Source organism: Rhinolophus hipposideros, assembly GCF_964194185.1.
Source record: "Rhinolophus hipposideros genome assembly, chromosome: 11".
Taxonomy (NCBI): Eukaryota; Metazoa; Chordata; class Mammalia; order Chiroptera; family Rhinolophidae; genus Rhinolophus; species Rhinolophus hipposideros.
The window spans coordinates 27,690,661-27,705,656 of record NC_138057.1 but is presented as its reverse complement, the minus strand read 5'-3'; the positions used below and the strand labels follow the sequence as shown (position 1 = coordinate 27,705,656).

The 14,996-nt window shown below is 34.9% G+C and overlaps 1 protein-coding gene across 32 annotated transcripts in view; it reads right to left on the bottom strand.

The window, feature by feature from the left end:
* Positions 1-14,996, bottom strand: part of PTPRD (protein tyrosine phosphatase receptor type D) — a 2,053,994-nt gene that overhangs the window by 1,289,500 nt on the left and 749,498 nt on the right. For all 32 annotated transcript variants that reach the window (XM_081066962.1, XM_081066971.1, XM_081066973.1 and 29 more), the window contains one exon: positions 14,411-14,452. The gene's annotated coding sequence lies outside the window, so the exon portion shown is untranslated. The remainder of the gene's footprint in view (positions 1-14,410; positions 14,453-14,996) is intronic.

Genomic DNA, 14,996 nt, shown 5'->3' with positions numbered 1-14,996 from the left:
TATGTTTAGGATTTTCCTCTGTTCTCCTTTTCCTGTGCCCCTATCTTTACCTTGAATCCTTGTAAATTCTTGCCCTTCCTTCAAAACCTAGCCCAAACTTCCTAATTTCGGAGGACACTTCTGCTACTCCTTCAAACAGACTCAGAGATTCTTGTAAGCGACTTTGCACCTCACACCTACATGCAATATAGCAATTCTTATGTACCATTTTCCTGTGTATTTGTTTCTTTACCAGATTTCGCAAACTGTGGACAAAGATTATGTCTAGTTTATTTGTGGGGTGCTAAAGATATTAAAAACGTTCAGTAAATATTGATTGGATGGATGGATGGATGGATGGAATAAATGACCTATGAAAGAAGAATAGTCACAAGGACATTGGGATGAAAAAGTCATTTTTGAAAAGGACTGTCATTAATATGACTTCCCACCTCCAATTTTCAACCTTCCATATGGTACACTTTCTCATATGCCCCATAATGAATAATCTCCCAGAAAATTGAATGACTTGTAAACTCCAAGAGGAAGAGATATATGTAACAGGATTTGTTGAGAAAATTACTGATCAAGTAGCTAGGAGATGAAGTGTTTTTTCTGACTTAGTCACTGACTCTGTGACCCACTTCAAGTTACTTAATATAATAGCTCAGTGATTCAATCTATCTGCAAATGATGATAAATAATAACGGTTCTTGGCAGCTTCTCAGGGATGTTTGGAGGAAAATGTTAGCATGTCAGAGACCATTTAAAGAAACCCTAAACTACATATATTTCATCATTTTTTATAAATTAAATATTGTTATATTGCTATTGCATCCCATGAATTAAATAATAATTTATTGTAAGCAAGACTACTTTGGTGAAATCACATTAACCTAATTAAAAATATAATTGGAGGATTTGATTCTTCCACTTGTCAGGAGCAGTTGGACTATAATCATTCTATAAAGAAATGGAACAAAAAGTTGATTGTTCAATCATTTCTGCATTTGAGGATGGTCCTTGTTATTATTTTGATGGATAAGTTGTCATATTCCACCTGAATCACAAAACACATTTTCAAGGAGAAGCGCTAAAAAGAATTACAGAGGCTTTTAGAAGAAAATGATTGGAAGAAATGTATATTCTTTTAATCACAGGTTTGCAAACAGGTTAGACATTGACAGCTATAAAGTTTCCAGTGTCTCTCAAAACATAATCCATGAATCATATGTGTCAGTATATTCTAGAATATTGTGACCTGCAGATTCCCAGATCTCATTCTAGACTTAAACAATAAGATATTTTGAGTGGGATCCAAGAATCTGCACATTAAACAAGGTATCCAGATGACTCCTATGAAGATACCCAGGTTTGAGAATGACTACAAGAGTTTACATCCTTTGGTTCAGGAAACAACTGAAGAATGTACAGACTGCAGAAGATCAGAAGCAGGAAACTGAACTTGGTGGTAAGGGGTGATAAACTCTCCTCTCACTTTAAATTCATAAAGTATGTTATATTTTGTAGAATTTGCAAAATAATTACAAATTAATGCTCTAAGCCTGTTTAGGGGGAAAAAAGAGATTTGGGGAACATTTGGGTAGATTAACCTAAAAAGAAAGGAAGAAGTTGATAGCTCCAGTTTGCCATATGTTATCAGATTTCATGAATAATTTGTATTTATGGAGAAAAGGGGAGGTTCCACAAACTTCTGTATTCTTTCTTCTGTGGGTTCCTGGAGGCAAGCCCACCTATTTTAGGTTCATGATAATTTTGATATGTTTTTAACTGTTGGTCCGTCCAGAAATTAAGATAAATGGGTTAAAAATGTCAAGCAAGATATGGTTATAATATATCTCTATTACTAAGTGGATATAGCTTGATCGCCTTCTGTTATTCAGGTAGTTTCTGTTGGTAAGGTAGTACATAGGTCTTATGAAAATTTCAACAATTACAGTAAAGAATATAGAGGCAAATGAAAAATACCTGATGTTCTGATACAGAGTGGCAATTACTTCTCTACTTCTGGTGAAAATTTTTCTAGAGCTATATATCCAGTGTAGAATATAGATTCCATTTAGAAAAACAAACAAACAAACAAAAAACACCTATAATTACATTTATATATATAAATATACACTCGTACATAATTGTAACTTACGTTTTTACATGTTTTATTGCAATTTTCATTTCAATGTCAATGAGTCTTAAAAATCTCATTAGCATGAACATTTATGGTATCAACATAAATATCTATGGTAGCAACTCTAACATAAGATAGAACTGCCGTCAGCTATTTTATTTCTTTTGTTCATGTTTTGAAGGAAAGCACTCCCCCCTCATAAAACCTCTCTATTCTATTTATTTTCAGATCAGGGATTCCTGGAAACATTCTTCCTTCTCTCATCAACCTCCATGGACTAACTTCTACCTCAAAACCACTCTATCCATAAACCTTACATGAGAGAACATGGGTACTAATTGTGAGTCTTCTGAGTCACCAGAGTTCTTTGAGATTCATTAACATCTAAGTAATCCAAGGTCTATGGCTTCTCTCTCAGTCTTTTACTGTTGTGTTGACTTTATCAGCATTTCATAGAGAGTGCTTTCTTGAACAATTTTTCTCTTGGATGCAAAAGAGAACAAAATAGGCTTAATATTTTATCTAACATGTATTTAATACTTACAATATTCTAAGTATACTTTATAGATTATTTTATTGAAATCTTACAACCACCATGTAAGGTGAAAGCCATTCCTGTTTTTATACTAATACAAAGGAAAACTGAGTCTCAGGCGGGTACGTAGAATGTCCAGACAATTTATCATAGTGGAGCAGTTGGGGGATGGAAGAATGGGGAGCAACTAACTAATAGGTACATTCTTTTGGGGTGATGAAATATTTTGGAACTAGATAGAGGTTGTAAATATATTGCTAACACTGAAATGTTTACTTTAAATTATTAATTTTATATTAGGTGCTTTTTACCTCAATAAAAATAATAGTGGAACAGGGAATTAAATTCAGTCTGACTCCAGAGACCACACTCTTAACCATTGCAAAGTACTGCCTCCCATATGGCTATATAGCTCCAAATTTTTCTAGATTAAATGAAATCAATAATTTGTCACTGCAGAAATGTCCAATGTCTTTGTCAAGCTGGTAAACATGCTAACTGTCCCATAGAGTGATGCGGTACGTTCGGGTGTGGTAAGCAGCGTTCCTCAAATTACTTTTTCCATGGAACCCATTTCACCTGGAGCATTTCTACAAGACTGTGTTTCATAAAACATCTTTATGGAATCACTGTTTTCTTCAAAGCTCTAAAAAGAATGTTTATTACAGAATTATTTTCACTTGGATGGTCTACTTAGTACATCAGCAAAACTTCACTGGAATTCAGGCAATATAATAAAGACAGGGCAGTTTACTGGGATTCCCTTTATGATTATTTCCTTAGCACTTGTTCATAACAGAAAAAAAAAGAGCAAAGGAAGCTAAGCAACTGCATCTTTTATATTCTATTTGAAAACATTTAATATTTACCTTTTAGTTAAGCTTTATGCACACAATAGCTCTGGTATGTGTGCATAGGACTAAATTTTAAGTTAACAAAATACGTAGGCATGTGTAGGTTGTGCATGGTGCAATTTTTAGCACACAGACTTCTGGGCTTAATAAAGTCCTTCATAAGGAACTGAAAATATTAACTTTCCAATCTTGAAGAAAAAAATAAATGCTTTATGTGAATTTTGTCAGTTTTCTTATTCAGTTATTTTTCTTAGTAGGGAAGACAAACAATTTCAGCAAAAATTAAAGCAGTTGGGAATTCAGAGCAATGCTTTATTATAAACTATTTATAAACTCTTTAATTGAAACTGGCTTATGACCCAATCCTCCTATTCACTTCTATATTAGCCATTATAATTTCATAGAAAGGATGTAGAATTTGGAATCAATCAAAACTGAGTTTTCCTATCACATATTTACTTATGCGCTTCATGACTCAATTTCCCCAAGTAAACGTGGAAAGTCCTACTCTGTAAAAAATTCACAAGAATTATCTAAGATGTAGCTGTAGACCTATCCTTCCAAAAACATGTAAACCCTCTTAACCATCCCTCTCATGGTAACCAAGAATTCTGACTCCCCTATTATCGGTAAGCGTGTTATCAGTATTTGAGCTTCACTTCCCCACTTACACAGTCAAAAGCCCATGTGAAGGCATTTCCTGGATCCTCTTAATAGCATCCTACAATCACTGGTCTCTCTTTTTTTTATTTTTATTTTTTTTTAATTACAATTGACTTTCAGCATTATTTTATATTTGTTTCAGATGTACCACATAGTGGTTATACATTTATATAATTTATGTAATGATACCCTTGATAAATCTAGTTTCCATTTGACACCACACATAGTTTTTACACTATTATTGACTACATTTCCTGTGGTGAACTCTACATCCTCATGATTATTTTGTAAGTACCAGTTTGTACTTTTTATTTCCTTACCCTTTTTCACCCTGCTCCCTAACCCCCAATCCTATCTAGCAACTATGCTTGTTCTCTGTATCCATAAGACTGTTTCTGTTTTGTTTGTTCATTTATATTGTTTTTTAGGTTCCATACATAAGTGAAATCATATGGCATTTATCTTTCTCAGTCTGACTTATTTCACTTAGCATAATACTCTCTAGGTCATCCATGTTGTTGCAAATGGTAAGATTTCCTTTTTTTTAATGGCCGAGTAATACTCCATTGTATATATGTACGACATCTTCTTTATACAATCGTCTATTGATAGGTGTTTAAGTTGTTTCAATAGCTTGACTATTGTAGACAATGCTGCAATGAGCACTGGGATGCGTATATCTTTTCAAATTAGTGTTTTGGATTTCTATGGATAAATACGCAGGGGTGGAACTTCTGGGTCATAAGGTAATTCTATTTTTAATTTTTTGAGGAACCTCGATACTCTTTTTCATAATGGCTGGTCCAATTTGCAAACCCACCAGCAGTGCATGGGGGTTCCCTTTTTTCCACATCCTTGCCAAGAATTGTTGCTGATTTATTGATGATAGCTATTCTGACCGGTCATGAGGTGATATCTCATTGTGATTTTAATTTTCATTTCTTTAATGATTAGTGACACTGAGTATCTTTCCATGTATCTATTGGCCATCTGTATGTCCCCTTTGGAGAAACATCTGTTCAGGTCCCCTGTCCTATTTTTAACTTGATTGTTTATTTGTTTGTTTGTTTTCAGTGTTAAGTTATATGAGTTCTTTGGAAATTTTTGATATAAACCTTTATTGTATATCATTGGTAAATATCTGCTCCCAATTGATAGGTTGTTTTTTTTTTTTTTCATTTTGCTGGGGGTTTCCTTTTCTGTACATATCCTTTTTAGTTTGAAGTAGTACAATTTATTTATTTTTTCTTTTGTTTCCCTTTCCCAAGAAGATCTATCAAAAAAAAAATATTACTGAAAGCAGTGTCAGAGAGTTTACTGCCTATGTTTTCTTCTACGAGTTTTATGGTTTGGGGTCTTACATTGAAGTCTTTTATCCATTTTGACTTTATTCTTGTATATGGTATAAGACAGTGGTCTAGTTTCATTTTTTTAAATGTATCTATCCAGTTCTCCCAGCACCATTTATTGAATAGACTGTCTTTATCCCATTTTCTATTCTTGCTTACTTTGTCACAGGTTAATTGAGCATATATGAGGTTGGCCAATTAAGTTTGAGAACTCATCTTAGAAAAAGTGCTACATACCTCATTGCTGAATATCACTATGGTCACCTTCCAAGTACTCCCTTTGGGAAGCTATGCACCAATGCCAGCACCTAGTCCACGCTTCAAAGCCATTTTGGAACTCTTTTTTCTGGAATGGCCATCAGAGCTGTCTAAGTATTACTCTTGATGTCCTGAATATCATCAAAATGTCTTCCTTTCAATATTTCTTTCTACTTTGGGTAAAGAAATAAATGAATAAATGATTGGGGGCCAGATAAGGTGAGTAGGGAGGGTGTTCCAATACAGTTATTTGTTACTGGCTAAAAACTCCCTCACAGACAGTGTCGTGTGAGCTGGTGCATTGTCGTGATGCAAGAGCCATGAATTTTTGGCAAAAAATTCAGGTCATCTAACTTTTTCAGGCAGCCTTTTCAACACTTCCAAATAGTAAACTTAGTTAATTGTTTGTCTAGGTGGTACAAATCCATAATGAATAATCCCTCTGATATCAATAAAGGTTGGCAACATCATTGTAACAAGTAGGGAAACTTAATTGTCAAGGTATAGGTTTATTTCTGGACTCTCTATTCTATTTCACTAATCTATGTGCCTGATATTATGCTGATACCATGCTTTTTTGATTACTATAGGCTTGTAGTATTGTTTTAGATCAGGTAGCGTGATACCTCCAACTGTCTTCTTCTTCCTCAATATTGCTGTACGTCTTTGTGGTTCATATAAATTTTATGGTTATTTGTTCTAGTTCTGTGAAAAATGCCTTTGGCATTTTGATAGGGATTTCATTCAATATATAGATTAGTTTGGGTATTATGGACATTTTAATGATGTTAATTGTTCCTATCTAATCACTGATATCTTTAAGTTATAATTATTACCACCCTTGTCATGCTTACATTTTGACGGTTCCCACTGCTATCTCCTTTGATGAACTCGCAGCATTGTTGGAGAAAAATCTGAAATAATCCTGATTGGGTGCATTGCAAACTCAACTTAATACACTTATTTTGTATTTGAACTACTTAACTCTCATCTCAAGAGCGAAAGTGGGGTGAAAATCTATCTATCTATATAGATATAGATATAGATGATATATATATATGATCACACTCTCCCATACCACACAATTTTCCCACTTCAAAATAACAAACCACTTCTTTCCTCATAAGAAAACAGACATCACTCATTGTAAGCTCTCTTCCATTCAGTTGATTTCTGTGTGTTTTTATTAACGTTTACTTTCAGTGAACGTCAAATCTTATCTTACTGAGAGCTATAGGGAGTCACATATCTTCTCATATGTGAAGTCTGTGATTGTTGCCATGAATGATAGAGGATGATGAGGAGTAAGCATAGATAGAAAGAGGTCAAACCTCAGCCAGATCTGGCACACTAGGTAACTATATAAGAGTAGCCCTTAAAAGGTATTCTGAAGGATCACAGACAACATGATTTTGGAGCGTGTGGGCTCCAGGTTCGTAGAAAACACTGAAGGCCAAAGATAGAACACCCAAAGATAGTTACAACCAATTGAGAGTGGATATCCACTTGTCAAGCAGATTTATATGAGGAAATATTGTGTTCTTCCTCCTTTTCTGTTCCAACCTAAATAAAAATGCAGGAAGAAGGAAGGGATGTGAGAAAGCAGAGCACTAAAGTTCCCTGCAATTATTCCTTCACTGCCACTCAGCTTCACCATCCACCACACCCAACATATTCAGAACAACTAGAACATCAGGATAGCCTACACCCAGGCAAGGGAAGATCTCTGAAAGAAATATGAGGTTTAAACATTAAAAATAACCATAGGTAGTTATTAACAATAAAAATAAGACATATTAAAAACAAAAAGTGACTGAGAAGCTATGGGATCCCCAAACACGATGAAGTTAGCAAGCACGCTATCCAGTGGGAAGGTGGGTTTGCCAGAGCATGGCAGGTAGTGTTTAACAGAAAAAAAAAAAAATCATTTTATACCTTTAGTATTTCATATTCTTCTATCAAACCAATTTCAATGACCTCCATAGTAAAAGGATTTTTGAAAATAATCCTTTCAATTTGTATTTTAAAGGGAGCAAGTCTTAGGTCCTATTGCTTAGTCATGTGATTCCTAGTTCGCTCCACTGAGAATCGCTAGCAACAGGCATATAGTCCAGGCTGGTATTTAGACAGTTTGTACTGGTCTTGGCTGTACTGGCTATTAAAATATTAAAGTACTTATATACAGTTGGGAAATAGGCACTGACCAAAATCCCCTTTCCCTCACTGCCCTTGAGGGAACTCCTCCAAGTCTTGTCAACTCCTCCAGCTGCCATCAAGACCCAGCAGCTAAAGGGTTAATGGTAGTACAGCAGGGAAGCCCATTGGTCTCTTTCAAATGAATGGACCTCAGTTTGGTTTGTAGCAGCACCATATTAAGTTTAAATTTTGGCTATACACCCAGCCTATAAGATCAGAGAACAAGGATGCCTTTTTAAATAGTCAGTGTCTCTCTTGAATGAATTGTCAAATTACCACTGAATTCCTCTGTTGACAAACATGTTCTAGTCTTTCTATACTTTTAGATGTTGCTTCTTTTCCTTCTCCTTCCAACTGGTGTTGTACATGTTTGCTCATGTTAAACTCCCAAAACTACCTGATTCATTGGACTACCATGGTTATATCACCAGACTTCCCAGATAATGGATTTGCCCTCTGAACTGAACTTTCTTACAATGTCTTCAGAAGAAACTCTTTACAATATCTACGCTATTTCATTGGGTAATCTGAGTTCCAGATAACAGCCTAACAAAGCCTGTCATGTCTCCCTGTATCTATGCCATACATTTTACATAAATTTAGTTTTTTCACTGAAAAAAAATTAATGTCTTATTGAAACTACTCAAATGTGAGTAGTAGTCAAGGTCTATGATAAATGAGAAAACTTTAGTGTTTTATATAAAATGTCAATTCCAGGAAAGGAAGAATATTTATTTATTAACATACAAGAAAATTTAGGAGGGTCAGGGACCATTCTGTATTTCAGGGAAACGCAAGGACTTGAACTTGTTGTCTTCCAAGATCTGCTCCAACATCTTCTTGACTATTAGATCCTTATAATATTTATTTATATCCTGATCTTTCCCCAGGGTTTCAGACTTATATGTATACCTGCTCCCTGTCTGTTTACCTGTATGGACTTCCAGATAATACCTCTTCATCTTCTCCATCATCCCCACTCAGTCATCACACACAGTAGATGTGTGTGTGTGTGCACGTGTGTGTGTGTACACACATGCATATATATGTGAATATATTCATATATATATACATATATATATAGACACTATTCAGATCATGGTTTTTGTCTTTCTAAGTCTGACTTATTTCACTTAGAATAATATTATCAATATCCATCCATATTGTTGCAAATGGCAAGATTTCATTTTTTATGGCTGAGTAATACTCCACTGTATAAATGTACCACATTTTTTTAAGCTAATTGTCCATTGAAGGGTATTTCATTTGTTTCCAGATGGGAGGAAGAAGGGGAGAGGGGAGAACGTCAAGGGATTAGAAAGAGCAAATGAGTAGACACATAGAGTCATGGGGATATGAAACACCGTGTGGGGAATATAATCAACAATGTTGTGAAGATCATGTAAGGAGCCAGATGGGCCCTGGACTTAACAGGGGGCTCACGTCATAGACTGTACAGATGCACGAACAATGCACTATATAACTGAAGCTGAAGTAGAATAATACTGTATGTCAACTATAAATATATATATACAGTCACAGGAGGGGGACTATAGCAGAAAGAAAATAGTCAAGGGTATTGTAACCGTTATATAAGATGTCAGAAGAGTAGTAGCTTGGGGTAGGGAGGTTATCACTTTTTGCGGGGTGTAAATGTCTAATGATTATGTTGCTTTGTACACCTGAAACTAATAAAAGAAAAAAGAAAAAAAAAACTATTCAGAAGAGCTCTCAAAACTGAACAATAAAAAAAAATATGACTTCACTCATATATGGGATATAAAACCAGAAGCAAAAAAAGAACAAGACAAACAAACAGAAAAAAACTCAAAGACACAGACACCAGTTTAGTTGTTAACAGAAGGTGGGGGGTTGATAGAAGAGGGTAAAGGGGGTCAAATATATGGTGATGGAAGGAGAACTGACTCTGGATGGTGAACACTCAATGCAATACATAGATGATGTGTTATAGAAATGTACATTTGAAATCTATGTAATTTTATTAACTCTTGTCACCCCAATGAAATTAATTAAAAGATCCAATTATGATATAGGGAAACTATGTTAATAGGCATTTCATTGATGAGGATACACAGATGCAATATAAGCACAAGATGTTCAAAATCATTAAACGTTAGAGAAATAAAATTTAAAACTACAATGACATATCACTACACACCTATGACAATCATTACAAAATAATAATAACTGATGACAGCAAATATTTGCAGGGATGCAGAGAGAGAAGGTAGGAGTCATTCTGAGTCCTCTTGTTTTATAGGCAGTCACCGTCGTGTTTTGTGCTCATGGGACTTCTTGTGTATGTAGAAAGGGGAAGAGAGAGACAGAGAGCTCTTCTTCTTAAAAGACCACCAATTTGATCAATCAGGAACCCACCCCTAAGTTCTCAGTTAAACTTAATTGCCTCTTAAAAGCTCTATCTCTAAATTGAGGATTGAGCTTCAACATATGAATTTAGAGAGAACACAATTCAGTTCATAGCGATTACTTTTCTCTGCTGTGTGACAAATTACCACACATATAACAGCTTAAAACAACACACACTTGTTACATCACAGTTTCTGTGGGTAGGTCCAGGCATGACTTAGCTTGGTTCTTTGTAAGGCTGCAATCAAAATGTCAGCAAAAAATGGGTTCTTATCTGGAAGCTTTCCTGTCAATAGACACTTCCAACTTGTATGGGAAGGATACTCTTGTGTTTCTTTTACTCTTAGATTTACAATACTTCTGACACCAGATATGTGTGTGTGTGTGTGTGCGTGTGTGTGTGTGTGTGTGTGTTTCTGCATCAAGCATTTCTCAGATACCAACTATGTGTCCTACAAGTCAAATCAATTCTGACACTAACCAGAATTACACAGACCCCACAGGTTAAAGATGCAGTCCCATAAGAACACTACTCTACACCTCTCTCTCTCTCTCTCTCTCTCTCTCTCTCTCTCTCTCTCTCTCTCTCTCAAACACACACACACACACAAACACACACACACACTTCTGATACCACTTCAGGTATTACCTCTGCCTCTAACCAACCAGTTATCAACCAGTGGTTCCCCTGACCGTCTCTTCAGGTTCTATCAATTTGCTAGAGTGACTCACAAAACTCAGAAAACAGTTTGCTCACAAGATTACTGGTTTATTACAAAAGATATGAATGCACAGCAAGATGAAGAGATGTATAGGGTGGGGTCTGGAAGAGTCCTGAAAACAGGAGCTTCTGTCCCCAAGGAGTTGGAGTGTGCCACCCTCCCAGCATGTGGATGTATTAATCTGCTTATAAACTATCCAAATCCTGTGTTTGGGGGCTTTTTATGAAAACTTCATCGTGAAGGCATGATCAATCACAAACTCAATCTCCACCGCTCTCCCCTTACTGAAGGATGATAGGAAGGGTTGAAAGTTCCACACTTCTAATCACGGCTTGGTCTTTTGGGTGGCCAGCCCCCATCCTGAACCTATCCCAAAGTCCACCAAGAGTAGCTTCACTATAACAAAAGACATCACCCAGGAAATTCCAATTGGGAGCTCTGTGATAGAATTTGGGGACAGCGACTTATATAATTTTCAATTCATACAAGTATACACAAGTCATTAGAAGAATTTGTTTTCTTATGACCGTAGCACAGAGGTCCTTGAGAAGATTTCACTTTCCGGTTTCAAATGTATACCTTTCTACTACCATCTCTGTTTTAATTAAGATAATAGATTCCTAACTGATTCCACCACCTTTATTCTTAACATCTTCCCAACCTCATTCTCTATATTTGATTAATATATGTCCAGTTCATCATCGCCTTTCAAGAAGACTGAAGTGTCAACCCCTCCAGAAAGCCAGAATGATTAAGTGATTTTTCTAGGTGGCTTCTTCACTGGCATTTCTCCATTGTAATATGTTACCGCATTGTATTAAAATCATGGATTTAGATATTACTTCCATACCAAATGTCTCCTCCCTTCTAAGATCATAATTCCCTTGAAGGCAGAGAACATAACATCTTTGTACCCTTAGCACCTAACACAGTATATGACTCATAGTAATTTCTCAAAAAGGAAACAGAACCAACTATTGAACTAAATTAGGGTATTTTGGGTTTGCTACAAAGGTATACATTTTTCTAAACCATTTACATTTTACAATGCAGTTTTCCATCTTTGAGCATACTAACCAAATGTAAAATTAAATCAGAGGCATTCAAAACACTGTTGTGTAACATGAAGACCCTTTATATCATATACAACTCTTTAAGAAAAAAACAACTGAATATAAAAAAATGATTAAGAAGTTTGCAACAATGCTTCTTCCCCCCAAAAGAGTGCTCAACCTAAGATAAATACGTACCACTATTATTGGACATGCTTACATAATCAAAAACTTATGAGTTTATTTTATGGTTATTCCTTTTCTAGTCACAATTTTCAAGATGATCATTAATAAGTTTAACACAGAGTTAAATTCATTAGAGAAATGGAAAGGAGTAAAATAAATAACATGTTTTCAATATCTATTATGAAACAGATATGAGGTGCTCTAGTATAATTATGTCATTTTAATATGCATACGACCCCTCTAATAACTATTAGTAAATTTATTTATATCTGAGGTAACCTGCCTCAGATTCCACAGCTACTTAACGGCTGAGTTGCCCTTCAACCCCAGGACGGTCCAATTCCAAAGCCATGATTTTGCCACTTCTTCACACTATGAGAATGTGTACGAAATGGTCTAGTTTTCAGTTCATTCCCAGAAATACTATTCTTCAGGAAATTCAGGGGGAAGCGTAATATTGACCAACAGCAGGCTCAAGGTTAAGACTGCGCATCTATGGAAAACTGAGATTATTTGCATTGTGCTATGTTTGATTTAGTCCCCTGCCAAATGTCACACCGAAGCCTTGCCACAACAGGGATTTGTGCTAAGTCATTCTCTGGCAGTGTACATCAGCTGGCATATTTCTTTAGATAGAATCTAAGTCACACAAATCTCTAAAGAGCGACTGAGAATGACTAAAAGGAAAATTATATTAAAAAATAGGGTCAAGAAAAAAATCTGGGAGTGTGTTTTAATTTTAAAACATCAGGCAGGAAATTATCCACATATGCATATAGATGTGATTACAGAATACTATGTTTTTTTTTTTTCATATGAGTAACATGGCAAAACATATACATATATATTGAGCGATATTTAAAATATAAAGATGTGTATGTAAGTGTATTTTCCCAAATATTGTGTCTGTATAAAATAACATAAGCCTCAATTATTACTAATGATAGCATATATATCTACTTTTTTCTTACAACCACAAACCAACTCCAACTCTCCTTTTCATATAAAATTACTGTGTCATGCAGAAAAATAAAGAGAATTGCCTCAGCAATTCCTGCATGGAGTTGGAAGGACCCTAGATAGGATAAATGATCTAGAGAAGCTTTAGGGAAACAGTAATATACTTTTGTGAATCTAGTTGATATTTAAATATGTCCAGAGAAATGATATCAAGTGTTCTCATAATATCTTATATAGAGCTCACTTAAATTCCTTATGTGATGTTTTAAGCAATTTTTCTCTTGCTTCTTCCTCCATAGAGGACAGATGGTTTTTATAGTTCCTACATGTGAAATTCATTTAATCAGTCCTTATTTTTCTCCATTACAGTCCGTAAGAATCTTAATTCCTTTGGTCTTTTCTCGTAGAGTCCCCACTACGTACTTATTATTTAGAAGATATGTTTTCTTCTCAGTTCCCTCTTACAATTCAATGTTACTACAATTCATGATCTTTATAATAATCTTTGTTCACACTTTTCTTGGACAATAGCATTCCATTTTGAAATCGTAGGCATCTTGGTATTGGCCCTGTGCCATCCCCCTTAGCTTTCAGGTAGTGCATTTATATATTTCTTACTGATTGGTGTGTGTTTATTTTCCTCTTTGCTTCTGCTTTTCCAATTGATTTATCACTTTAAACTAATTTCACAATTGGTTTCCCAAAACCTAGACACACCTAGGTAATTCCTGACTGATAATTTAACTCTCACATATATCCTGTTTCAATAATTTACTCATCTTTGTCATGAAACACTACGCTAAACATCTCCCATCAACCTTTGAATAGGTAGTTCCATTATTATATTTTCAGGGGCATTCATGGTAACAGTTCTTTGAATACCAGTTGTGGGGATTAAGGCTCTGTTGCCCAAGCAATGATATTTATTTGATAATCAGATTTCCAATTCTGATGTTTTCTCACTAGTATCATATTTTGCAAGATGAAAGAGTGTATATCATATACATGAATAAGTACTATAATTCCATATGTCTAAGCATGTGACAGTAATGTAATTATTATCACAACATTTTTACACTTTACTCATGGAGAAAATTTGAAATATATTTAAAATGTACTTACCTTTGACCAAGGCACATCCTGCTGTGGTCTCAGGACAGAAACCTAATGTAAAAAGACACACATATATTCTTATTAATATACTTAGTGTCACAAACACATTGAAAACTATCAATATGTAAAATTTAAAGACCAATTTAGTTTAAACCTCAATCATTGCTCATAATGTGTATCTGCCCATTGATTTAAAAAAATATGTCCTATCATTTTACTGTTTTGCTAAAGTTTATTAAGAAAAAGGGATATGATAATATATTCTGACATACTTCTCAAACTGAACCTCCAAAGGAGCTCTGTTCCTTTATGTCTTAAAATAAACTTTTCTTCAAAGTAAGACATACAGAAACAGATTTGTTTCCTGATGTACAAAGGTCAATTTTAGGCAAAAACTCAGACATCACTTTTCAAAAATATTACATGGATTATTAGGTTCAAAACAGGAAGATAAAGAAGCGGATCAAATTGATTTTATGATGATAAAAACCTTATAATATTTGTTCATCAAAAAGTGGCAATGGAGGACCAATTAAAGTTAACAGAGAATCATATCCATAGCAAGAATGTTTCACATTTTCAGGCACTGAAATTG